The sequence below is a fragment of the Ranitomeya imitator genome, chromosome 1 (assembly GCF_032444005.1).
Source record: "Ranitomeya imitator isolate aRanImi1 chromosome 1, aRanImi1.pri, whole genome shotgun sequence".
Classification (NCBI taxonomy): Eukaryota; Metazoa; Chordata; class Amphibia; order Anura; family Dendrobatidae; genus Ranitomeya; species Ranitomeya imitator.
Window position 1 is genome coordinate 661,507,232 of NC_091282.1, and position 27,586 is coordinate 661,534,817.

Here is a 27,586-nt window from a genome sequence, read left to right on the forward strand (position 1 = left end):
TCTGACCAGGTATCACCAGCACACATTACACTTCACACTCTGGCCACTAGGGGGAGCAAGAGGTTTTATTTATTAGGCCACTCCTCACTGGTAAAACTAGGGGTTGGATAGGAAGTTAGGGAGAAGCTGACTGGGTTTTGTCCAGGCAACATCTCGTGGCAGGGGGTGTTGCGGGGAAGATTCAGGGGGGTCCCTGTCAGGCGTGGGAACCTGGTAGGTAACTAGCGACTAGAACAGAACGTTACGGAACCGCACCTGCACCACCCGCGGCGGTATCCTAAGAAAGAGACACGAAGCGAAGGATATTGTGGACAGTGAGAAACGAGATCAAGCACAAAGGAGAGCCAGTAGGAGTCGTGCCCGGAGAACAGCAACATCCTACTGAGGCGCGTAGCCGGTGGCCGGAACACCGAGGAAGTAACTGACTCTATGCCTTACTTCAAACTCCGCAGGACAGTTATTTATAGGTTGGCTGTCTACCTTACATCACCTAAGCAGACCTAGGGGGCAACGCGTGGAGAGGGGGCATCTCTAGGGTCCCGGAAGAACTCCGAGCCTACCCGTCAAACAGGTGCATCCTAGCCATAACATACCTGGGGGACGGAGGACTAGAAAGAACTGGAACGAATTAGAAAGAACGAGAATAGAAGTTGTGAGGACTATCCCGAATGCTCAGCAGGGAAGCACTACAACACACAGGCGCTAGTGGTAGGCAACGATTTCCACCTGCAAAGGGAACTCTGGATGTGCCTTCGGACCGGCCGGTCTCAGACAGCCCTGTCAACTGTGCTCTGGATTGCGGATCCTGAAGTCACCAGTAAAGAGGTAAAGAGACTGCAACCCTGTGTCCTCGTTATTGACTGCACCTCACACCATCACCATACTGGGAAGCCCTGGGGACATACTTCACCTGTGGGAAGGTATACCATCTAGCTGCCATCACATCACCCCAGTGGGCCCCAAGCAGCGTCGGTCACCCTGACCGAATACCACAGGTGGTGTCACAAAACCTTGACAAACTCGCATCACCTTTTATTGGACGCCCCTTAGCAGGGTCACGGACCGGGTCCAGCCACCGTGACAACCCCAGAACTGAGACAGAGAGGGCCAGTACCGAGTAACCTGTAGCCCTGTGTCTGGGGGCGCTCCATTCTTCCAATTGTCCCATCCAGAGGAACATGGATCTTGCTACTGACGTGGCTGCGATGTTAGTCTTTATTAAAGCTGCTGAGGTCTCCCAGGCTTGACGAAAAAGGATATCCGCCTTGCGGTCCATTGCATCCTTGAGGCTAGATGAATCCTCAAAAGGTATGGATGTCTTTCTTGCCACCTTGGCTATGGGAACATCTACCTTAGGAATTTCTTCCCATGTCTTGATCTCTTCTGGATCAAATGGAAGACGGTTTTTAAACTCTCGGGACATCACCAATCTACGTTCCGCATCTTTCCATTCCTGTGTTATCATACGACGAATGTGTTCGCTCACTGGGAACACTGTCTGTTCCTGATGCGTGAGACCTCCAAACATCTGATCTTGTCTAGATCTTGGACGTGGTTTTTCTTTTATCTGCATGGTACCGTATTTTTCTGACCATAAGACGCACTTTTTTTCCCTCCAAATTTGGGAGGAAAGTGTGGGTGCGTCTTATGGTACGGATGTAGCATGTGGGGGGGGGCAGCAGTGAGTGGGATCGCACTGTTATCCCACTTCAGGATGTCCCCACTGCCTGGAATCAGTGCTGGGGAAACCATGTGGTCCCGATGATTAAGTGCAGTGAATATTCATTAGCTACTCCCCGCCCACCTATCAGCTGAGAGGTGAGCCAGGAGCAGCAAATGAATACTGCACTTAAGCAGGGACATGCATGGCTTCCCCAGCGCTGATTCCTGCAGCAGCTGGGGAGATCCGTGTGTCCGGGGGAGAGGAGGCAGCAGCAGCAGGGTCTGGGGGAGAGATCGCTGTACCTTCCTGGGCTGGAGCTGAGTCCTGTGCAGTGTGCACAAGGAGGACCTGTGATGATGTCAGAAGTGGGCGGGCTGGATCATCACATGGCAGCACAGAGCCCTCCCTCTTCTTGACATCATCACAGGTCCTTCAGACTCCAACACTAGAATCTGCTGGCTTCCATTACCTGTGCTGTGGAAAGGCAACAAGAGGGAGGGCTCTGTGTGCAGTCATGGGATGCTTTTACCTCACCACAGTGTGGCTGGCTGCCACAATTAAGAGGTTAGTCTTTCCAAAACACAATAAAGCACTCTGCCTCTTCTTTAATGAACTATATCTCCCAGCATGTCATAGGATCTGCAGGACATGCTGGGAGTTATAGTTCTACCATTGGATTTTAAAGCAGCACTCCAGTGTTATTTTGCAGTGCTGGAGTGGTGCTTTAAATATAAGCCCTGTGCCCCCATTCTTATACTCACCCTCCAGCATCTTCATATAGTACTGTACAGACACCACACTGGTCCCACAGCTTGGAACATAATAACATACTATTATATGTGGTGTTATTATATATAATAGTATGTTATTAAATATTTTACATTTTTTTGCTTCAAATATTTTTTTCCCTATTTTCCACCTCTAAAACCTGGGTGCGCCTTATAGTCCGGTGCGTCTTATAGTCTGAAAAATACGGTACTTCTTACTGCTTGAACCAGCTCTTCTGTATCTTCCACTGGAAAGTAATACTTCCTTCCTTGGACCTGCTCTTCCAGTGGCAACTCTCCTTCTTCCTGGTCTGAACCTCTATCCGATTCTGCTTCTGAGGAACCATCCTGATCCTCTTGGTCTGGATCAATTCTTGGTCTCTTACGAGCCGGGCCCGGACTGGATAAATCCCGTTGAGACATCGAGGTCAAAGAGTTTTGGGCCTCCTCCCGGATTAGACTCCTTATTTCCAATAACATTGCCGATTTTTCATCTCTGACAATATTAGTAATACAAGAGCTGCAGAGAGCTTTCTTGTATGCTTCTGGAAGCTTCACATTACATATGGAGCACCTCTTAGATTTTGACGCCATGCCAGACTTTTTTGTCTGAGGGAGGGGAGTCTGAGTGGCCTCTTTATCCTAAACATAAGAATTAAGAACTGCTCAGTGTGTGTGCGAGCGTCTGTATGCACTCTGTGCACTGCGTACTTACCCCTGTCTCATTTCTGGCCTCCATATTTTCTGTTGAGAGATGCACAGTATAAATATGTGATCTCCCAGTTAAAATAAGGGATGTAGCAGCTTCTGCTGCACTCACTCTTAGTCTCCGGCATTTGTAGCAGCCTGGCTAGCACGGACCCCACGATAATCCTGTGTCCTGCAGCCGAGATACCATCCAGAGATTAAAATCTGGCGCCTCCACCTTCCTTCACACCGGAAGGAACACTGGATGAACATCTGCGGCAACTCTGGGATTTTGCGCCTTTAACAGACGCGCACTTCCGTGTTCCACGAGGTGGAACGCACGTCGAGATGCCGCCCCCCACCCGGATGTGACGTCACCTTACCCTGCGCTGACACCGTAAGCTCTCTCCTGTATATGATCTCCTACTTCCGCGTTCCACACTGTGGAACGCACGCTGCGCCTGCTGCTGGCGCCGGATCTTCCATGCGGCACCTCTTCTCACCTGGCGCCTAAACCGAGAGACCCCCCCGGGAGGAAGCGGTTCAACCCAGGAGCCCGTCCGCTCGACTGGTCTCTGGGCAGAGGGACTCCCCACTGGGAAGTTCCTGCCTCGGGCTACTATTTAGGGGGAAGGATATTGGACTTATCCGCACGATCCCCCGAGCCCTCCAGACTGGTGAGTTTTTGCGCTGTACAGCGCTGTCTTCTCTCGTGAACCCCGCCATGCAGGGACAGGAAAAACACTAAAGGAAAGAGGGCGGAGTGGGACCTTTTAACCTCTCGTGTTGTTTTCCTGTCCCTGCAAGGAGGAGGACGACTGTTGTGAGTTCTGTTTTTGGGCTCCCTCTGGTGGTTACTGATGGTACTGGGTGATTTGTGTTCTGCTGTCTCTGGTGTCCACCTGTTCTATTAGGATTTGGGAGTTTCCTATTTAACCAGGCTTTCTTGTCATTTCCCCGCCGGCTATCAAGGTTTTCAGAGTGTTTTGTTACCTCAGCTTCTGGCTTCAGTAATCTTCAGGACAAGCTAAGTTTTGATTTTCTTGTTCCACGTTTTGCTTTATTTTTGTCTTGTCCAGCTTGCATATAATTGTCTCTTTGCTGCTGGTTGCTTTAGTGGGCTGTAATTGCTCCTCATGTTCCATGAGTTGGAACATGAGTTCAAGTAATTACAGGATGGTTTTTTGAAGGGTTTTTTGCTGACCGCGCAGTTTACTTTTGTATCCTCTGCTATCTAGTTTTAGCGGGCCTCATTTTGCTGAATCTGTTTTCATACTGTGTATGTGCCTTCCTCTCATTTCACCGTTATTATATGTGGGGGGCTGCTATTTCTGTGGGGTATTTCTCTGGAGGCAAGAGAGGTCTGTGTTTCTTCTAATAGGGGTAGTTAGATCTTCGGCTGGTGCGAGACGTCTAGGATCAACGTAGGCACGTTCCCCGGCTATTGTTATTTGTGTGTTCAGGTTTAGGGTCGCGGTCAGCTCAGGTTCCATCACCCTAGAGCTCGTTGGTGCTTGTCCTTTTGTGATTCCCTGCCATTGGAATCATGACAGTATAGCCGGCCAAAATGTTTGGGCTGAAGTAGGAGGAAAAGTAGTCTGAGGAAGTTTTTTTTTTTTTTTTCTCTCCTCTGAGGTTGCTGCCTAGCCTTAATTGCAGCCAGGCTGATTTTTTTTTTTTCCTCCTCTTAATCCTTGAATGGCTCTGACCTTAGCTGTTTATCATGGACGTCCAGAGTTTAGCTTCCAGCTTGAATAATCTTGCTGCTAAGGTTCAAAATATACAAGATTTTGTTGTACATGCTCCTATGTCTGAACCTAGAATTCCTATTCCAGAGTTCTTTGCTGGAGATAGATCTAGTTTTCTGAATTTTAGGAACAATTGCAAGCTGTTCCTTTCTTTGAAATCTCGCTCTTCTGGAGACCCTGCTCAGCAGGTTAAGATTATTATATCTTTCCTGCGTGGTGACCCTCAATATTGGGCATTTGCATTGGCACCAGGGGATCCTGCGTTGCTTAATGTGGATGCGTTTTTTCTGGCATTGGGTTTGCTCTATGAGGAACCTAACCAGGAGATTCAGGCTGAAAAATCTTAATTAGCTCTCTCTCAGGGGCAAGATGAAGCAGAAATATATTGTCAAAAATTTCGGAAATGGTCAGTGCTTACTCAGTGGAATGAGTGCGCCCTGGCTGCAAAGTTCAGAGATGGCCTTTCTGAGGCCATTAAAGATGTTATGGTGGGGTTCCCTGCGCCTACGGGTCTGAATGAGTCTATGACTATGGCTATTCAGATTGATCGGCGTTTACGGGAGCGCAAACCTGTGCACCATTTGGCGGTGTCTTCTGAACAGGCACTTGAGACAATGCAATGTGATAGAGTTCAGTCTAGAAGTGAACGGCAAAACTATAGGCGGAAAAATGGGTTGTGCTTTTATTGTGGTGATTCAGCTCATGTTATATCAGCATGCTCTAAACGCACAAAAAAGGTTGATAAGTCTGTTGCCATTAGTACGTTACAGTCTAAGTTCATTCTGTCTGTGACTCTGATTTGCTCATTATCATCCATTTCCGTCGATGCCTATGTAGATTCAGGCGCTGCCCTGAGTCTTATGGATTGGTCATTTGCCAAGCGATGTGGGTTTAGTCTTGAGCCTCTGGAAGTCCCTATTCCTTTGAAGGGAATTGACTCTACACCTTTAGCTATGAATAAACCTCAGTACTGGACACAAGTGACCATGCGTATGACTCCCGTTCATCAGGAGGTGATTCGCTTCCTGGTATTGTATAATTTACATGATGTTCTAGTACTTGGTCTGCCATGGTTACAAACTCATAATCCAGTCCTTGACTGGAAAACAATGTCTGTGTTAAGCTGGGGATGTCAGGGGGTTCATGATGATGCACGGGTTCATGATGACGCACCTCAGATTTCTGTCGCTTCATCTACTCCTTCTGAGGTTCCTGTATTTTTGTCTGATTATCGGGATGTTTTTGAGGAGCCTAAGCTCAGTTCGCTTCCTCCTCACAGGGATTGCGATTGTGCTATAGATTTAATTCCTGGTAGTAAATTTCCTAAAGGTCGTTTGTTCAATCTGTCAGTGCCAGAGCATACTGCTATGCGGGATTATGTTAAGGAGTCCTTGGAAAAGGGAAATATCCGTCCATCTTCGTCCCCTTTGGGAGCAGGTTTTTTTTTCGTGGCCAAAAAAGATGGGTCCTTGAGGCCTTGTATAGATTATCGTCTTTTGAATAAGATTACCGTAAAATATCAGTATCCTTTGCCTTTGTTGACTGATTTGTTTGCTCGCATTAAGGGGGCTAAATGGTTCACTAAGATTGATCTTCGGGGTGCGTATAATCTTATACGAATAAAGCAAGGTGATGAGTGGAAAACCGCATTTAATACGCCTGAGGGCCATTTTGAGTATTTGGTAATGCCTTTCGGACTTTCTAATGCTCCTTCAGTCTTCCAGTCCTTTATGCACGATATTTTCCGTGAATATCTGGATAAATTTATGATTGTGTATTTGGATGATATTTTGGTTTTTTCTGATGACAGGGAGTCTCATGTTCAGCAGGTCAGGAAGGTGTTTCAGGTCCTGCGGGCTAATTCCTTGTTTGTAAAGGGCTCAAAGTGTCTCTTTGGAGTCCAGAAGATTTCTTTCTTGGGGTATATTTTTTCCCCTTCTACTATTGAGATGGATCCCGTCAAGGTTCGGGCTATTTGTGACTGGACGCAGCCTGCATCTCTTAAGAGTCTGCAGAAGTTCTTGGGCTTTGCTAATTTCTATCGTCGTTTTATAACTAATTTTTCTAGTGTTGTTAAGCCTTTGACGGATTTGACTAAGAAGGGTGCTGATGTTGCTGATTGGTCTCCTGCGGCTGTGGAGGCCTTTCGGGAACTTAAACGCCGGTTTTCTTCTGCTCCTGTGTTGCGTCAGCCTGATGTTTCGCTTCCTTTCCAAGTTGAGGCTGATGCTTCCGAGATTGGAGCGGGGGCGGTTTTGTCACAGAGAAGCTCCGATTGCTCAGTGATGAAGCCATGTGCGTTCTTTTCTAGAAAATTTTCGCCCGCTGAGCGGAATTATGATGTGGGTAATCGGGAACTTTTGGCCATGAAGTGGGCATTTGAGGAGTGGCGTCATTGGCTGGAGGGTGCTAGACATCGTGTGGTGGTCTTGACTGATCACAAAAATCTGATTTACCTTGAGTCTGCCAGGCGTCTGAATCCTAGACAGGCTCGTTGGTCACTGTTTTTCTCTCATTTCAATTTTGTGGTTTCATACCTGCCAGGTTCAAAGAATGTGAAGGCGGATGCTCTTTCTAGGAGTTTTGTGCCTGACTCCCCTGGAAATTCTGAGCCCACTGGTGTCCTTAGGGATGGGGTGATTTTGTCGGCCGTCTTCCCAGACTTGTGACGTGCTTTGCAGGAGTTTCAGGCGGGTAAACCTGATCGTTGTCCGCCTGAGAGACTGTTTGTTCCGGATAGTTGGACCAGTAGAGTAATCTCCGAGGTCCATTCTTCTGCGTTGGCAGGTCATCCTGGAATATTTGGTACTAGAGACTTGGTGGCCAGGTCTTTTTGGTGGCCTTCCTTGTCGAGGGATGTGCGTTCTTTTGTGCAGTCTTGTGAGGTTTGTGCTCGGGCTAAGCCTTGCTGTTCTCGAGCCAGTGGATTGTTGTCACCTTTGCCTATCCCGAAGAGGCCTTGGACGCACATTTCCATGGACTTTATTTCGGATCTCCCTGTCTCTCAAAAAATGTCTGTCATCTGGGTTGTGTGTGACCGCTTTTCTAAAATGGTTCATCTTGTACCCTTGCCTAAGTTGCCTTCCTCCTCTGAGTTGGTCCCTCTGTTTTTCCAGAACGTGGTTCGTTTGCATGGGATTCCGCAGAACATCGTTTCTGACAGGGGATCCCAGTTTGTGTCTAGATTTTGGCGGACGTTCTGTGCTAAGATAGGCATTGATTTGTCCTTTTCGTCTGCATTCCATCCTCAGACGAATGGCCAGACGGAGCGAACTAATCAGACCTTGGAAACTTATTTGAGGTGTTTTGTTTCTGCTGATCAGGATGACTGGGTTACCTTTTTGCCGCTGGCCGAGTTTGCCCTTAATAATCGGGCTAGTTCTGCTACCTTGGTTTCTCCTTTCTTTTGTAATTCGGGGTTTCATCCTCGTTTTTCCTCTGGTCAGGTGGAGCCTTCTGATTATCCTGGAGTGGACATGGTGGTGGATGGGTTGCATCGGATTTGGAGTCATGTGGTGGACAATTTGAAGTTGTCCCAGGAGAAGGCTCAGCAGTTTGGTAATCGCCGTCGCCGCGTGGGTCCTCGACTTCGTGTTGGGGACTTGGTGTGGTTGTCTTCTCGTTTTGTTCCTATGAAGGTCTCTTCTCCTAAGTTCAAGCCTCGGTTCATCGGTCCTTATAGGATCTTGGAAATTCTTAACCCTGTGTCGTTTCGTTTGGATCTCCCGGCATCGTTTGCTATTCATAATGTGTTCCACCGGTCGTTGTTGCGGAGTTATGAGGTACCTGTTGTTCCTTCGCTTGAGCCTCCTGCTCCGGTGCTGGTGGAGGGAGAATTGGAGTATGTTGTGGAGAAGATCTTGGATTCTCGTGTTTCCAGACGGAAACTCCAATATTTGGTCAAGTGGAAGGGTTATGGTCAGGAGGATAATTCTTGGGTGGTTGCCTCTGATGTTCATGCTGATGATTTGGTCCGCGCTTTTCATAGGGCTCATCCTGGTCGCCCTGGTGGTTCTCGTGAGGGTTCGGTGACCCCTCAAGGGGGGGTACTGTTGTGAGTTCTGTTTTTGGGCTCCCTCTGGTGGTTACTGATGGTACTGGGTGATTTGTGTTCTGCTGTCTCTGGTGTCCACCTGTTCTATTAGGATTTGGGAGTTTCCTATTTAACCGGGCTTTCTTGTCATTTCCCCGCCGGCTATCAAGGTTTTCAGAGTGTTTTGTTACCTCAGCTTCTGGCTTCAGTGATCTTCAGGACAAGCTAAGTTTTGATTTTCTTGTTCCACGTTTTGCTTTATTTTTGTCTTGTCCAGCTTGCATATAATTGTCTCTTTGCTGCTGGTTGCTTTAGTGGGCTGTAATTGCTCCTCATGTTCCATGAGTTGGAACATGAGTTCAAGTAATTACAGGATGGTTTTTTGAAGGGTTTTTTGCTGACCGCGCAGTTTACTTTTGTATCCTCTGCTATCTAGTTTTAGCGGGCCTCATTTTGCTGAATCTGTTTTCATACTGTGTATGTGCCTTCCTCTCATTTCACCGTTATTATATGTGGGGGGCTGCTATTTCTGTGGGGTATTTCTCTGGAGGCAAGAGAGGTCTGTGTTTCTTCTAATAGGGGTAGTTAGATCTTCGGCTGGTGCGAGACGTCTAGGATCAACGTAGGCACGTTCCCCGGCTATTGTTATTTGTGTGTTCAGGTTTAGGGTCGCGGTCAGCTCAGGTTCCATCACCCTAGAGCTCGTTGGTGCTTGTCCTTTTGTGATTCCCTGCCATTGGAATCATGACAGAGGACGTCCTCCAATGTGCTGTCAGGGGGACGTCCTGGAAAATGTGATTTTTTTTTCACGGCTCTACGTTATAAACTTCTGTAAAGCACTTGGGGGTTCAAAGTGCTCACCACATATCTACATGAGTTCGTTAAAGGGTCTAGTTTCCAAAATGGGGTCAATTGTGGGGTTTTTCCAATGTTTAGGCACATCAGGGGCTCTGCAAATGCAACATGATGCCCGCAGACCATTCCATCAAAGTCTGCAATCCAAAACGGCACTCCTTCCATTCTGAGCCCTGCCGTGCGCACAAACAGTGGTTTTCCCCCACATATGGGGTATCGGCGTATTCAAGAGAAAATGTGCAACAACTTTAGTGGTTTATTTTTTCCCGTTACATTTATGAAAATAAAAAAATTGGGGCTAAAAGATCATTTTTGCGGAAAAAATTTGATTTTTTTTTCACGGCTCTACGTTATAAACTTCTGTGAAGCACCTGGGGGTTCAAAGTGCTCACCACACAGCTACATAAGTTCATTAAAGGGTCTAGTTTCCAAAATGGGGTCACTTGTGGGGGTTTTCCAATGCTTAGGCACATCAGGGGCTCTTCAAACGCGACATGGCATCCACTCTCAATTCCAGCCAATTTTGCATTCAAAAAGTCAAAAGGCGCTCCTTCCCTTCTGAGCCCTGCTGTGCGCCCAAAAAGTGCTTTACCCCCACATATGGGGTATTGGCGTATTCAGGAGAAATTGCTCACCAACTTTAGTGGATTATTTTCTCCTTTTACCCTTGTGAAAATAAACAAATTGTTGCCGAATTATCATTTTTGTGACTAAAAAGTAAAATGTTCATTTTTTCCTTCCATGTTGCTTCTGCTGCTGTGAAACATATGAAAGGTTAATAAACTTCTTGAATGTGGTTTTGAATACCTTGAGGGGTGCAGTTTTTGGAATGGTGTCACTTTTGGTATTTTCTGTTATATATACCACTCAAAGTAACTTCAAGTGTGAGGTGGTCCCTAAAAAAAATGGTTTCCTAAATTTTATTGAAAAAATGAAAAATAGCAGGTCATTTTTTAACCCTTATAACTTCCTGACCAAAAAATATTTTGGTTCCAAAATTGTGCTGATGTATAGTACACATGTAAGAAATGTTATTTATGAACTAATTTTTGCGATATATCTCTCCGATTTTAGGGCATAAAAATTCAAAGTTCAAAAATTGCTAAATTTTCATAATATTCGCCAAATTTCTGTTTTTTTCACAAATAAACCTTGCGTTTATGTGTGAAAAAAAAACGGAAATTTGGCGAATATTTTCAAATTGAAGAAATTTTATCACAATCATAAAGTACAATATGTCACGAGAAAACAATCTCAGAATCACCAGGGTCAGTTTAAGTGTTCCAGAGTTATGACTTCATAAAGTGACAGTGGTCAGAATTGAAAAAAATGGCCTGGTCAGGAAGTTGAAAACAGGCTTTGGGGTGAAGGGGTTAAACAATTCAAGTCACACACTAGTACATGAGGAGAGAGGACCCTGCCAGCCAGGGCTCACAATCTACAAGGGGTGGCTGAGGATACAGTAGGCGAAAGAAGAGCTGGTTGTGCAGCGGTTTGGTGGAACAATGACTACTGAAGTTTGCAGGCTTGTCGGAAGAGGTGGGTCTTCAGGTTCTTTTTGAAGGTTCCCCCAGTAGGCGAGAGTCTGATGTGTTGTGGTAGAGAGTTCCAGAGTAATGGAGTATTGCATAGGATAGCATTAGATACAGCAGACAGTAGCACACAGGGGAGGACTAGATACAGCAGACAGTAGCACACAGGGGAGGATTAGATACAGCAGACAGTAGCACACGGGAGAGGACTAGATACAGCAGACAGTAGCACACAGGGGAGGACTAGATACAGCAGACAGTAGCACACAGGGGAGGACTAGATACAGCAGACAGTAGCACACGGGAGAGGACTAGATACAGCAGACAGTAGCACACAGGAGAGGATTAGATACAGCAGACAGTAGCACACAGGAGAGGATTAGATACAGCAGTCAGTAGCACACAGGGGAGGATTAGATACAGCAGACAGTAGCACACAGGGGAGGATTAGATACAGCAGACAGTAGCACACGGGAGAGGACTAGATACAGCAGACAGTAGCACACAGGAGAGGATTAGATACAGCAGACAGTAGCACACAGGGGAGGATTAGATACAGCAGACAGTAGTACACAGGGGAGGACTAGATACAGCAGACAGTAGCACACAGGGGAGGACTAGATACAGCAGACAGTAGCACACGGGAGAGGATTAGATACAGCAGACAGTAGCACACAGGGGAGGATTAGATACAGCAGACAGTAGCACACAGGAGAGGATTGGATACAGCAGACAGTAGCACACAGAAGATTAGATACAGCAGACAGTAGCACACAGGAGAAGATTAGATACAGCAGACAGTAGCACACAGGAGAGGACTAGATACAGCAGATAGTAGCACACGGGAGGATTAGATACAGCAGACAGTAGCACACAGGGGAGGATTAGATACAGCAGACAGTAGCACACTTGAGAGGACTAGATACAGCAGACAGTAGCACACAGGAAAGGATTAGATACAGCAGACAGTAGCACGCAGGGGAGGACTAGATACAGCAGACAGTAGCACACAGGGGAGGATTAGATACAGCAGACAGTAGCACACGGGAGAGGATTAGATACAGCAGATAGTAGCACACAGGAGGATTAGATACAGCAGACAGTAGCACACAGGGGAGGATTAGATACAGCAGACAGTAGCACACTGGAGAGGACTAGATACAGGAGACAGTAGCACACAGGAAAGGATTAGATACAGCAGACAGTAGCACGCAGGGGAGGACTAGATACAGCAGACAGTAGCACACAGGGGAGGATTAGATACAGCAGACAGTAGCACGCAGGGGAGGACTAGATACAGCAGACAGTAGCACACAGGAAAGGACTAGATACAGCAGACAGTAGCACGCAGGGGAGGATTAGATACAGCAGACAGTAGCACACGGGAGGATTAGATACAGCAGACAGTAGCACACGGGAGAGGATTAGATACAGCAGACAGTAGCACACAGGAGAGAACTAGATACAGCAGACAGTAGCACGCAGGAAAGGACTAGATACAGCAGACAGTAGCACACAGGAAAGGACTAGATACAGCAGACAGTAGCACACAGGAAAGGACTAGATACAGCAGACAGTAGCACACAGGAAAGGTCTAGATATAACAGACAGTAGCACGCAGGGGAGGATTAGATACAGCAGACAGTAGCACACAGGAGAGGATTAGATACAGCAGTCAGTAGCACACAGGGGAGGATTAGATACAGCAGACAGTAGCACCAGGGGAGGATTAGATACAGCAGACAGTAGCACACAGGGGAGGACTAGATACAGCAGACAGTAGCACACAGGAGAGGATTAGATACAGCAGACAGTAGCACACAGGGGAGGATTAGATACAGCAGACAGTAGCACACAGGAGAGGATTAGATACAGCAGACAGTAGCACACAGGGGAGGATTAGATACAGCAGACAGTAGCACACAGGAGAGGACTAGATACAGCAGACAGTAGCACACGGGAGAGGATTAGATACAGCAGACAGTAGCACACAAGAGAGGACTAGATACAGCAGACAGTAGCACACGGGAGAGGAGCAGACAGTAGCACATGGAAGAGGATTAGATACAGCAGACAGTAGCACATGGGAGAGGATTAGATACAGCAGATAGTAGCACACAGGGGAGGATTGGATACAGCAGACAGTAGCACACAAGAGAGGACTAGATACAGAAGACAGTAGCACACAGGAGAGGACTAGATACAGCAGACAGTAGCACACAGGAAAGGACTAGATACAGCAGTCAGTAGCACACAGGAAAGGTCTAGATATAACAGACAGTAGCACGCAGGCGAGGATTAGATACAGCAGACAGTAGCACACGGGAGAGGATTAGATACAGCAGACAGTAGCACACGGGAGAGGATTAGATACAGCAGTCAGTAGCACACAGGGGAGGATTAGATACAGCAGACAGTAGCACGCAGGGGAGGATTAGATACAGCAGACAGTAGCACGCAGGGGAGGATTAGATACAGCAGACAGTAGCACACAGGAGAGGATTAGATACAGCAGACAGTAGCACACAGGGGAGGATTAGATACAGCAGACAGTAGCACACAGGAGAGGATTAGATACAGCAGACAGTAGCACACAGGTGAGGATTAGATACAGCAGACAGTAGCACACGGGAGAGGATTAGATACAGCAGATAGTAGCACACAGGGGAGGATTAGATACAGCAGACAGTAGCACACAGGAGAGGATTAGATACAGCAGACAGTAGCACACAGGGGAGGATTAGATACAGCAGACAGTAGCACACGGGAGAGGATTAGATACAGCAGATAGTAGCACACGGGAGAGGATTAGATACAGCAGACAGTAGCACACAGGAGAGGACTAGATACAGCAGACAGTAGCACACGGGAGAGGATTAGATACAGCAGACAGTAGCACACAAGAGAGGACTAGATACAGCAGACAGTAGCACACGGGAGAGGAGCAGACAGTAGCACATGGAAGAGGATTAGATACAGCAGACAGCAGCACACGGGAGAGGACTAGATACAGCAGAGAGTAGCACACAGGAGAGGATTAGATACAGCAGACAGTAGCACACAGGGGAGGATTAGATACAGCAGATGGTAGCACACAGGAGAGGACTAGATACAGCAGACAGTAGCACACGGGAGAGGATTAGATACAGCAGACAGTAGCACGTGGGGGAGGATTAGATACAGCAGACAGTAGCACATGGGAGAGGATTAGATACAGCAGACAGTAGCACGTGGGGGAGGATTAGATACAGCAGACAGTAGCACACAGGGGAGGATTAGATACAGCAGACAGTAGCACACGGGAGAGGACTAGATACAGCAGAGAGTAGCACACAGGAGAGGATTAGATACAGCAGACAGTAGCACACAGGGGAGGATTAGATACAGCAGATGGTAGCACACAGGAGAGGACTAGATACAGCAGACAGTAGCACACGGGAGAGGATTAGATACAGCAGACAGTAGCACGTGGGGGAGGATTAGATACAGCAGACAGTAGCACATGGGAGAGGATTAGATACAGCAGACAGTAGCACGTGGGGGAGGATTAGATACAGCAGACAGTAGCACACAGGAGAGGATTAGATACAGCAGACAGTAGCACACAGGGGAGGATTAGATACAGCAGACAGTAGCACACGGGAGAGGATTAGATACAGCAGATAGTAGCACACGGGAGAGGATTAGATACAGCAGACAGTAGCACACAGGAGAGGACTAGATACAGCAGACAGTAGCACACGGGAGAGGATTAGATACAGCAGACAGTAGCACACAAGAGAGGACTAGATACAGAAGACAGTAGCACACAGGAGAAGATTAGATACAGCAGACAGTAGCACACAGGAGAAGATTAGATACAGCAGACAGTAGCACACAGGGGAGGATTAGATACAGCAGACAGTAGCACACGGGAGAGGATTAGATACAGCAGATAGTAGCACACAGGGGAGGATTAGATACAGCAGACAGTAGCACACAGGAGAGGATTAGATACAGCAGACAGTAGCACATGGGAGAGGATTAGATACAGCAGATAGTAGCACACCGGGGAGGATTGGATACAGCAGACAGTAGCACACAAGAGAGGACTAGATACAGAAGACAGTAGCACACAGGAGAGGACTAGATACAGCAGACAGTAGCACACAGGAAAGGACTAGATACAGCAGTCAGTAGCACACAGGGGAGGATTAGATACAGCAGACAGTAGCACACAGGAGAGGATTAGATACAGAAGACAGTAGCACACAGGAGAAGATTAGATACAGCAGACAGTAGCACACAGGAGAAGATTAGATACAGCAGACAGTAGCACACAGGGGAGGATTAGATACAGCAGACAGTAGCACACGGGAGAGGATTAGATACAGCAGATAGTAGCACACAGGGGAGGATTAGATACAGCAGACAGTAGCACACAGGAGAGGATTAGATACAGCAGACAGTAGCACACAGGGGAGGATTAGATACAGCAGACAGTAGCACACGGGAGAGGATTAGATACAGCAGATAGTAGCACACGGGAGAGGACTAGATACAGCAGACAGTAGCACACGGGAGAGGAGCAGACAGTAGCACATGGAAGAGGATTAGATACAGCAGACAGTAGCACACGGGAGAGGATTAGATACAGCAGATAGTAGCACACAGGCGAGGATTAGATACAGCAGACAGTAGCACACAGGAGAGGATTAGATACAGCAGACAGTAGCACACAGGAGAGGACTAGATACAGCAGACAGTAGCACACGGGAGAGGATTAGATACAGCAGACAGTAGCACACAAGAGAGGACTAGATACAGCAGACAGTAGCACACGGGAGAGGAGCAGACAGTAGCACATGGAAGAGGATTAGATACAGCAGACAGCAGCACACGGGAGAGGACTAGATACAGCAGAGAGTAGCACACAGGAGAGGATTAGATACAGCAGACAGTAGCACACAGGGGAGGATTAGATACAGCAGATGGTAGCACACAGGAGAGGACTAGATACAGCAGACAGTAGCACACGGGAGAGGATTAGATACAGCAGACAGTAGCACGTGGGGGAGGATTAGATACAGCAGACAGTAGCACATGGGAGAGGATTAGATACAGCAGACAGTAGCACGTGGGGGAGGATTAGATACAGCAGACAGTAGCACACGGGAGAGGATTAGATACAGCAGACAGTAGCACGTGGGAGAGGATTAGATACAGCAGACAGTAGCACGTGGGAGAGGATTAGATACAGCAGACAGTAGCACGTGGGAGAGGACTAGATACAGCAGACAGTGGGTAGCACACGGGAAAGGATTAGATACAGCAGACAGTAGCACACAGGAGAGGACTAGATACAGCAGACAGCAGCACGCAGGAGAGGATTAGATACAGCAGACAGTAGCACACAGGGGAGGATTAGATACAGCAGACAGTAGTACACAGGGGAGGATTAGATACAGCAGACAGTAGTACACAGGGGAGGACTAGATACAGCAGACAGTAGCACACAGGGGAGGACTAGATACAGCAGACAGTGGGTAGCACACGGGAAAGGATTAGATACAGCAGACAGTAGCACACAGGAGAGGACTAGATACAGCAGACAGCAGCACGCAGGAGAGGATTAGATACAGCAGACAGTAGCACACAGGGGAGGATTAGATACAGCAGACAGTAGCACACAGGGGAGGATTAGATACAGCAGACAGTAGTACACAGGGGAGGACTAGATACAGCAGACAGTAGCACACAGGGGAGGACTAGATACAGCAGACAGTAGCACACAGGAGAGGATTAGATACAGCAGACAGTAGCACACAGGAGAGGATTAGACACAGCAGACAGTAGCACACGGGAGAGGATTAGATACAGCAGACAGTAGCACACAGGGGAGGATTAGATACAGCAGACAGTAGCACACAGGAGAGGATTGGATACAGCAGACAGTAGCACACAGGAGAAGATTAGATACAGCAGACAGTAGCACACAGGAGAAGATTAGATACAGCAGACAGTAGCACACAGGAGAGGACTAGATACAGCAGACAGTAGCACACGGGAGAGGATTAGATACAGCAGATAGTAGCACACGGGAGGATTAGATACAGCAGACAGTAGCACACAGGGGAGGATTAGATACAGCAGACAGTAGCACACTGGAGAGGACTAGATACAGCAGACAGTAGCACACAGGAAAGGATTAGATACAGCAGACAGTAGCACGCAGGGGAGGACTAGATACAGCAGACAGTAGCACACAGGGGAGGATTAGATACAGCAGACAGTAGCACGCAGGGGAGGACTAGATACAGCAGACAGTAGCACACAGGAAAGGACTAGATACAGCAGACAGTAGCACGCAGGGGAGGATTAGATACAGCAGATAGTAGCACATGGGAGGATTGGATACAGCAGACAGTAGCACACAGGGGAGGATTAGATACAGCAGACAGTAGCACACGGGAGAGGATTAGATACAGCAGACAGTAGCACACAGGAGAGAACTAGATACAGCAGACAGTAGCACGCAGGAGAGGATTAGATACAGCAGACAGTAGCACACAGGAAAGGACTAGATACAGCAGACAGTAGCACACAGGAAAGGTCTAGATATAACAGACAGTAGCACGCAGGGGAGGATTAGATACAGCAGACAGTAGCACACAGGAGAGGATTAGATACAGCAGTCAGTAGCACACAGGGGAGGATTAGATACAGCAGACAGTAGCACGCAGGGGAGGATTACATAGAGCAGACAGTAGCACACGGGAGAGGATTAGATACAGCAGACAGTAGCACACAGGAGAGGATTAGATACAGCAGTCAGTAGCACACAGGGGAGGATTAGATACAGCAGACAGTAGCACGCAGGGGAGGATTAGATACAGCAGACAGTAGCACGCAGGGGAGGATTAGATACAGCAGACAGTAGCACGCAGGGGAGGATTAGATACAGCAGACAGTAGCACACAGGAGAGGATTAGATACAGCAGACAGTAGCACCAGGGGAGGATTAGATACAGCAGACAGTAGCACACAGGAGAGGATTAGATACAGCAGACAGTAGCACACAGGGGAGGATTAGATACAGCAGACAGTAGCACACGGGAGAGGATTAGATACAGCAGATAGTAGCACACAGGGGAGGATTAGATACAGCAGACAGTAGCACACAGGAGAGGATTAGATACAGCAGACAGTAGCACACAGGGGAGGATTAGATACAGCAGACAGTAGCACACGGGAGAGGATTAGATACAGCAGATAGTAGCACACGGGAGAGGATTAGATACAGCAGACAGTAGCACACAGGAGAGGACTAGATACAGCAGACAGTAGCACACGGGAGAGGATTAGATACAGCAGACAGTAGCACACAAGAGAGGACTAGATACAGCAGACAGTAGCACACGGGAGAGGAGCAGACAGTAGCACATGGAAGAGGATTAGATACAGCAGACAGTAGCATACGGGAGAGGATTAGATACAGCAGACAGTAGCACATGGGAGAGGATTAGATACAGCAGATAGTAGCACACAGGGGAGGATTGGATACAGCAGACAGTAGCACACAGGGGAGGATTAGATACAGCAGACAGTAGCACACAGGGGAGGATTAGATACAGCAGACAGTAGCACACAGGAAAGGACTAGATACAGCAGTCAGTAGCACACAGGAAAGGTCTAGATATAACAGACAGTAGCACGCAGGGGAGGATTAGATACAGCAGACAGTAGCACACGGGAGAGGATTAGATACAGCAGACAGTAGCACACAGGGGAGGATTAGATACAGCAGACAGTAGCACGCAGGGGAGGATTAGATACAGCAGACAGTAGCACGCAGGGGAGGATTAGATACAGCAGACAGTAGCACGCAGGGGAGGATTAGATACAGCAGACAGTAGCACGCAGGAGAGGATTAGATACAGCAGACAGTAGCACACAGGGGAGGATTAGATACAGCAGACAGTAGCACACAGGAGAGGATTAGATACAGCAGACAGTAGCACACAGGGGAGGATTAGATACAGCAGACAGTAGCACACGGGAGAGGATTAGATACAGCAGATAGTAGCACACAGGGGAGGATTAGATACAGCAGACAGTAGCACACAGGAGAGGATTAGATACAGCAGACAGTAGCACACAGGGGAGGATTAGATACAGCAGACAGTAGCACACGGGAGAGGATTAGATACAGCAGATAGTAGCACACGGGAGAGGATTAGATACAGCAGACAGTAGCACACAGGAGAGGACTAGATACAGCAGACAGTAGCACACGGGAGAGGATTAGATACAGCAGACAGTAGCACACAAGAGAGGACTAGATACAGCAGACAGTAGCACACGGGAAAGGAGCAGACAGTAGCACATGGAAGAGGATTAGATACAGCAGACAGCAGCACACGGGAGAGGACTAGATACAGCAGAGAGTAGCACACAGGAGAGGATTAGATACAGCAGACAGTAGCACACAGGGGAGGATTAGATACAGCAGATGGTAGCACACAGGAGAGGACTAGATACAGCAGACAGTAGCACACGGGAGAGGATTAGATACAGCAGACAGTAGCACGTGGGGGAGGATTAGATACAGCAGACAGTAGCACATGGGAGAGGATTAGATACAGCAGACAGTAGCACGTGGGGGAGGATTAGATACAGCAGACAGTAGCACGTGGGAGAGGATTAGATACAGCAGACAGTAGCACGTGGGAGAGGATTAGATACAGCAGACAGTAGCACGTGGGAGAGGATTAGATACAGCAGACAGTAGCACGTGGGAGAGGACTAGATACAGCAGACAGTGGGTAGCACACGGGAAAGGATTAGATACAGCAGACAGTAGCACATGGGAGAGGATTAGATACAGCAGATAGTAGCACACAGGGGAGGATTGGATACAGCAGACAGTAGCACACAAGAGAGGACTAGACACAGAAGACAGTAGCACACAGGAGAGGATTAGATACAGCAGACAGTAGCACACAGGAGAGGATTAGATACAGCAGACAGTAGCACACGGGAGAGGATTAGATACAGCAGACAGTAGCACACAGGAGAGGATTAGATACAGCAGACAGTAGCACACAGGGGAGGATTAGATACAGCAGACAGTAGCACACGGGAGAGGATTAGATACAGCAGATAGTAGCACACGGGAGAGGATTAGATACAGCAGACAGTAGCACACAGGAGAGGACTAGATACAGCAGACAGTAGCACACGGGAGAGGATTAGATACAGCAGACAGTAGCACACAAGAGAGGACTAGATACAGCAGACAGTAGCACACGGGAGAGGAGCAGACAGTAGCACATGGAAGAGGATTAGATACAGCAGACAGCAGCACACGGGAGAGGACTAGATACAGCAGAGAGTAGCACACAGGAGAGGATTAGATACAGCAGACAGTAGCACACAGGGGAGGATTAGATACAGCAGATGGTAGCACACAGGAGAGGACTAGATACAGCAGACAGTAGCACACAGGGGAGGATTAGATACAGCAGATGGTAGCACACGGGAGAGGATTAGATACAGCAGACAGTAGCACGTGGGGGAGGATTAGATACAGCAGACAGTAGCACATGGGAGAGGATTAGATACAGCAGACAGTAGCACGTGGGGGAGGATTAGATACAGCAGACAGTAGCACGTGGGAGAGGATTAGATACAGCAGACAGTAGCACGTGGGAGAGGACTAGATACAGCAGACAGTGGGTAGCACACGGGAAAGGATTAGATACAGCAGACAGTAGCACACAGGAGAGGACTAGATACAGCAGACAGCAGCACGCAGAAGAGGATTAGATACAGCAGACAGCAGCACACGGGAGAGGACTAGATACAGCAGAGAGTAGCACACGGGAGAGGATTAGATACAGCAGACAGTAGCACACAGGGGAGGATTAGATACAGCAGACAGTAGCACACAGGGGAGGATTAGATACAGCAGACAGTAGCACATGGGAGAGGATTAGATACAGCAGACAGTAGCACGTGGGGGAGGATTAGATACAGCAGACAGTAGCACGTGGGAGAGGATTAGATACAGCAGACAGTAGCACGTGGGAGAGGATTAGATACAGTAGACAGTAGCACGTGGGAGAGGACTAGATACAGCAGACAGTGGGTAGCACACGGGAAAGGATTAGATACAGCAGACAGTAGCACACGGGAGAGGACTAGATACAGCAGACAGTAGCACACAGGAGAGGATTAGATACAGCAGACAGTAGCACACGGGAGAGGATTAGATACAGCAGACAGTAGCACGTGGGGGAGGATTAGATACAGCAGACAGTAGCACATGGGAGAGGATTAGATACAGCAGACAGTAGCACGTGGGGGAGGATTAGATACAGCAGACAGTAGCACGTGGGAGAGGATTAGATACAGCAGACAGTAGCACGTGGGAGAGGATTAGATACAGCAGACAGTAGCACGTGGGAGAGGATTAGATACAGCAGACAGTAGCACGTGGGAGAGGACTAGATACAGCAGACAGTGGGTAGCACACGGGAAAGGATTAGATACAGCAGACAGTAGCACACAGGAGAGGACTAGATACAGCAGACAGCAGCACGCAGAAGAGGATTAGATACAGCAGACAGCAGCACACGGGAGAGGACTAGATACAGCAGAGAGTAGCACACGGGAGAGGATTAGATACAGCAGACAGTAGCACACAGGGGAGGATTAGATACAGCAGACAGTAGCACACAGGGGAGGATTAGATACAGCAGACAGTAGCACATGGGAGAGGATTAGATACAGCAGACAGTAGCACGTGGGGGAGGATTAGATACAGCAGACAGTAGCACGTGGGAGATGATTAGATACAGCAGACAGTAGCACGTGGGAGAGGATTAGATACAGTAGACAGTAGCACGTGGGAGAGGACTAGATACAGCAGACAGTGGGTAGCACACGGGAAAGGATTAGATACAGCAGACAGTAGCACACGGGAGAGGACTAGATACAGCAGACAGTAGCACACAGGAGAGGATTAGATACAGCAGACAGTAGCACACGGGAGAGGATTAGATACAGCAGACAGTAGCACACAGGGGAGGATTAGATACAGCAGACAGTAGCACACAGGAGAGGATTAGATACAGCAGACAGTAGCACACAGGGGAGGATTAGATACAGCAGACAGTAGCACACAGGAGAGGATTAGATACAGCAGACAGTAGCACACAGGGGAGGATTAGATACAGCAGACAGTAGCACACAGGGGAGGATTAGATACAGCAGACAGTAGCACACAGGGGAGGATTAGATACAGCAGACAGTAGCACACAGGGGAGGATTAGATACAGCAGACAGTAGCACACGGGAGAGGATTAGATACAGCAGATAGTAGCGCACAGGGGAGGATTAGATACAGCAGACAGTAGCACACGGGAGAGGATTAGATACAGCAGATAGTAGCACACAGGAGAGGATTAGATACAGCAGACAGTAGCACACAGGGGAGGATTAGATACAGCAGACAGTAGCACATGGGAGAGGATTAGATACAGCAGATAGTAGCACACAGGGGAGGATTAGATACAGCAGACAGTAGCACACGGGAGAGGATTAGATACAGAAGATAGTAGCACACAGGAGAGGATTAGATACAGCAGACAGTAGCACACAAGAGAGGACTAGATACAGCAGACAGTAGCACAGGGGAGAGGATTAGATACAGCAGACAGTAGCACACGGGAGAGGAGCAGACAGTAGCACATGGAAGAGGATTAGATACAGCAGACAGTAGCACACGGGAGAGGATTAGATACAGCAGACAGTAGTACACAGGAGAGGACTAGATACAGCAGACAGTAGCACACGGGAGAGGAGCAGACAGTAGCACATGGAAGAGGATTAAATACAGCAGACAGTAGCACACGGTAGAGGATTAGATACAGCAGATAGTAGCACACAGGGGAGGATTGGATACAGCAGACAGTAGCACACAAGAGAGGACTAGATACAGCAGACAGTAGCACACAGGAGTGGATTAGATACAGCAGACAGTAGCACACGGGAGAGGATTAGATACAGCAGACAGTAGCACACAGGGGAGGATTAGATACAGCAGACAGTAGCACACAGGAGAGGATTACATACAGCAGACAGTAGCACACAGGAGAGGACTAGATACAGCAGACAGTAGCACACGGGAGAGGAGCAGACAGTAGCACATGGAAGAGGATTAGATACAGCAGACAGTAGCACACGGGAGAGGATTAGATACAGCAGACAGTAGCACATGGGAGAGGATTAGATACAGCAGATAGTAGCACACAGGGGAGGATTGGATACAGCAGACAGTAGCACACAAGAGAGGACTAGACACAGAAGACAGTAGCACACAGGAGAGGATTAGATACAGCAGACAGTAGCACACAGGAGAGGATTAGATACAGCAGACAGTAGCACACGGGAGAGGATTAGATACAGCAGACAGTAGCACACAGGAGAGGATTAGATACAGCAGACAGTAGCACACAGGGGAGGATTAGATACAGCAGACAGTAGCACACGGGAGAGGATTAGATACAGCAGATAGTAGCACACGGGAGAGGATTAGATACAGCAGACAGTAGCACACAGGAGAGGACTAGATACAGCAGACAGTAGCACATGGGAGAGGATTAGATACAGCAGACAGTAGCACACAAGAGAGGACTAGATACAGCAGACAGTAGCACACGGGAGAGGAGCAGACAGTAGCACATGGAAGAGGATTAGATACAGCAGACAGCAGCACACGGGAGAGGACTAGATACAGCAGAGAGTAGCACACAGGAGAGGATTAGATACAGCAGACAGTAGCACACAGGGGAGGATTAGATACAGCAGATGGTAGCACACAGGAGAGGACTAGATACAGCAGACAGTAGCACACAGGGGAGGATTAGATACAGCAGATGGTAGCACACGGGAGAGGATTAGATACAGCAGACAGTAGCACGTGGGGGAGGATTAGATACAGCAGACAGTAGCACATGGGAGAGGATTAGATACAGCAGACAGTAGCACGTGGGGGAGGATTAGATACAGCAGACAGTAGCACGTGGGAGAGGATTAGATACAGCAGACAGTAGCACGTGGGAGAGGACTAGATACAGCAGACAGTGGGTAGCACACGGGAAAGGATTAGATACAGCAGACAGTAGCACACAGGAGAGGACTAGATACAGCAGACAGCAGCACGCAGAAGAGGATTAGATACAGCAGACAGCAGCACACGGGAGAGGACTAGATACAGCAGAGAGTAGCACACGGGAGAGGATTAGATACAGCAGACAGTAGCACACAGGGGAGGATTAGATACAGCAGACAGTAGCACACAGGGGAGGATTAGATACAGCAGACAGTAGCACATGGGAGAGGATTAGATACAGCAGACAGTAGCACGTGGGGGAGGATTAGATACAGCAGACAGTAGCACGTGGGAGAGGATTAGATACAGCAGACAGTAGCACGTGGGAGAGGATTAGATACAGTAGACAGTAGCACGTGGGAGAGGACTAGATACAGCAGACAGTGGGTAGCACACGGGAAAGGATTAGATACAGCAGACAGTAGCACACGGGAGAGGACTAGATACAGCAGACAGTAGCACACAGGAGAGGATTAGATACAGCAGACAGTAGCACACGGGAGAGGATTAGATACAGCAGACAGTAGCACACAGGGGAGGATTAGATACAGCAGACAGTAGCACACAGGAGAGGATTAGATACAGCAGACAGTAGAACACAGGGGAGGATTAGATACAGCAGACAGTAGCACACAGGAGAGGATTAGATACAGCAGACAGTAGCACACAGGGGAGGATTAGATACAGCAGACAGTAGCACACAGGGGAGGATTAGATACAGCAGACAGTAGCACGCAGGGGAGGATTAGATACAGCAGACAGTAGCACACAGGAGAGGATTAGATACAGCAGTCAGTAGCACACAGGGGAGGATTAGATACAGCAGACAGTAGCACGCAGGGGAGGATTACATAGAGCAGACAGTAGCACACGGGAGAGGATTAGATACAGCAGACAGTAGCACACAGGAGAGGATTAGATACAGCAGTCAGTAGCACACAGGGGAGGATTAGATACAGCAGACAGTAGCACGCAGGGGAGGATTAGATACAGCAGACAGTAGCACGCAGGGGAGGATTAGATACAGCAGACAGTAGCACGCAGGGGAGGATTAGATACAGCAGACAGTAGCACACAGGAGAGGATTAGATACAGCAGACAGTAGCACACAGGGGAGGATTAGATACAGCAGACAGTAGCACACAGGAGAGGATTAGATACAGCAGACAGTAGCACACAGGGGAGGATTAGATACAGCAGACAGTAGCACACGGGAGAGGATTAGATACAGCAGATAGTAGCACACAGGGGAGGATTAGATACAGCAGACAGTAGCACACAGGAGAGGATTAGATACAGCAGACAGTAGCACACAGGGGAGGATTAGATACAGCAGACAGTAGCACACGGGAGAGGATTAGATACAGCAGATAGTAGCACACGGGAGAGGATTAGATACAGCAGACAGTAGCACACAGGAGAGGACTAGATACAGCAGACAGTAGCACACGGGAGAGGATTAGATACAGCAGACAGTAGCACACAAGAGAGGACTAGATACAGCAGACAGTAGCACACGGGAGAGGAGCAGACAGTAGCACATGGAAGAGGATTAGATACAGCAGACAGTAGCATACGGGAGAGGATTAGATACAGCAGACAGTAGCACATGGGAGAGGATTAGATACAGCAGATAGTAGCACACAGGGGAGGATTGGATACAGCAGACAGTAGCACACAGGGGAGGATTAGATACAGCAGACAGTAGCACACAGGGGAGGATTAGATACAGCAGACAGTAGCACACAGGAAAGGACTAGATACAGCAGTCAGTAGCACACAGGAAAGGTCTAGATATAACAGACAGTAGCACGCAGGGGAGGATTAGATACAGCAGACAGTAGCACACGGGAGAGGATTAGATACAGCAGACAGTAGCACACAGGGGAGGATTAGATACAGCAGACAGTAGCACGCAGGGGAGGATTAGATACAGCAGACAGTAGCACGCAGGGGAGGATTAGATACAGCAGACAGTAGCACGCAGGGGAGGATTAGATACAGCAGACAGTAGCACGCAGGAGAGGATTAGATACAGCAGACAGTAGCACACAGGGGAGGATTAGATACAGCAGACAGTAGCACACAGGAGAGGATTAGATACAGCAGACAGTAGCACACAGGGGAGGATTAGATACAGCAGACAGTAGCACACGGGAGAGGATTAGATACAGCAGATAGTAGCACACAGGGGAGGATTAGATACAGCAGACAGTAGCACACAGGAGAGGATTAGATACAGCAGACAGTAGCACACAGGGGAGGATTAGATACAGCAGACAGTAGCACACGGGAGAGGATTAGATACAGCAGATAGTAGCACACGGGAGAGGATTAGATACAGCAGACAGTAGCACACAGGAGAGGACTAGATACAGCAGACAGTAGCACACGGGAGAGGATTAGATACAGCAGACAGTAGCACACAAGAGAGGACTAGATACAGCAGACAGTAGCACACGGGAAAGGAGCAGACAGTAGCACATGGAAGAGGATTAGATACAGCAGACAGCAGCACACGGGAGAGGACTAGATACAGCAGAGAGTAGCACACAGGAGAGGATTAGATACAGCAGACAGTAGCACACAGGGGAGGATTAGATACAGCAGATGGTAGCACACAGGAGAGGACTAGATACAGCAGACAGTAGCACACGGGAGAGGATTAGATACAGCAGACAGTAGCACGTGGGGGAGGATTAGATACAGCAGACAGTAGCACATGGGAGAGGATTAGATACAGCAGACAGTAGCACGTGGGGGAGGATTAGATACAGCAGACAGTAGCACGTGGGAGAGGATTAGATACAGCAGACAGTAGCACGTGGGAGAGGATTAGATACAGCAGACAGTAGCACGTGGGAGAGGATTAGATACAGCAGACAGTAGCACGTGGGAGAGGACTAGATACAGCAGACAGTGGGTAGCACACGGGAAAGGATTAGATACAGCAGACAGTAGCACACAGGAGAGGACTAGATACAGCAGACAGCAGCACGCAGAAGAGGATTAGATACAGCAGACAGCAGCACACGGGAGAGGACTAGATACAGCAGAGAGTAGCACACGGGAGAGGATTAGATACAGCAGACAGTAGCACACAGGGGAGGATTAGATACAGCAGACAGTAGCACACAGGGGAGGA

The 27,586-nt window shown here is 48.3% G+C and overlaps 1 protein-coding gene across 1 annotated transcript in view; it reads left to right on the top strand.

Moving 5' to 3' along the window:
* The first annotated feature begins 2,077 nt into the window (after positions 1 to 2,077).
* ADAR (adenosine deaminase RNA specific) overlaps positions 2,078 to 27,586 on the top strand; it is a 63,928-nt gene continuing 38,419 nt past the window's right edge. The window contains exon 1 of the mRNA XM_069728891.1: positions 2,078 to 2,227. The gene's annotated coding sequence lies outside the window, so the exon portion shown is untranslated. The remainder of the gene's footprint in view (positions 2,228 to 27,586) is intronic.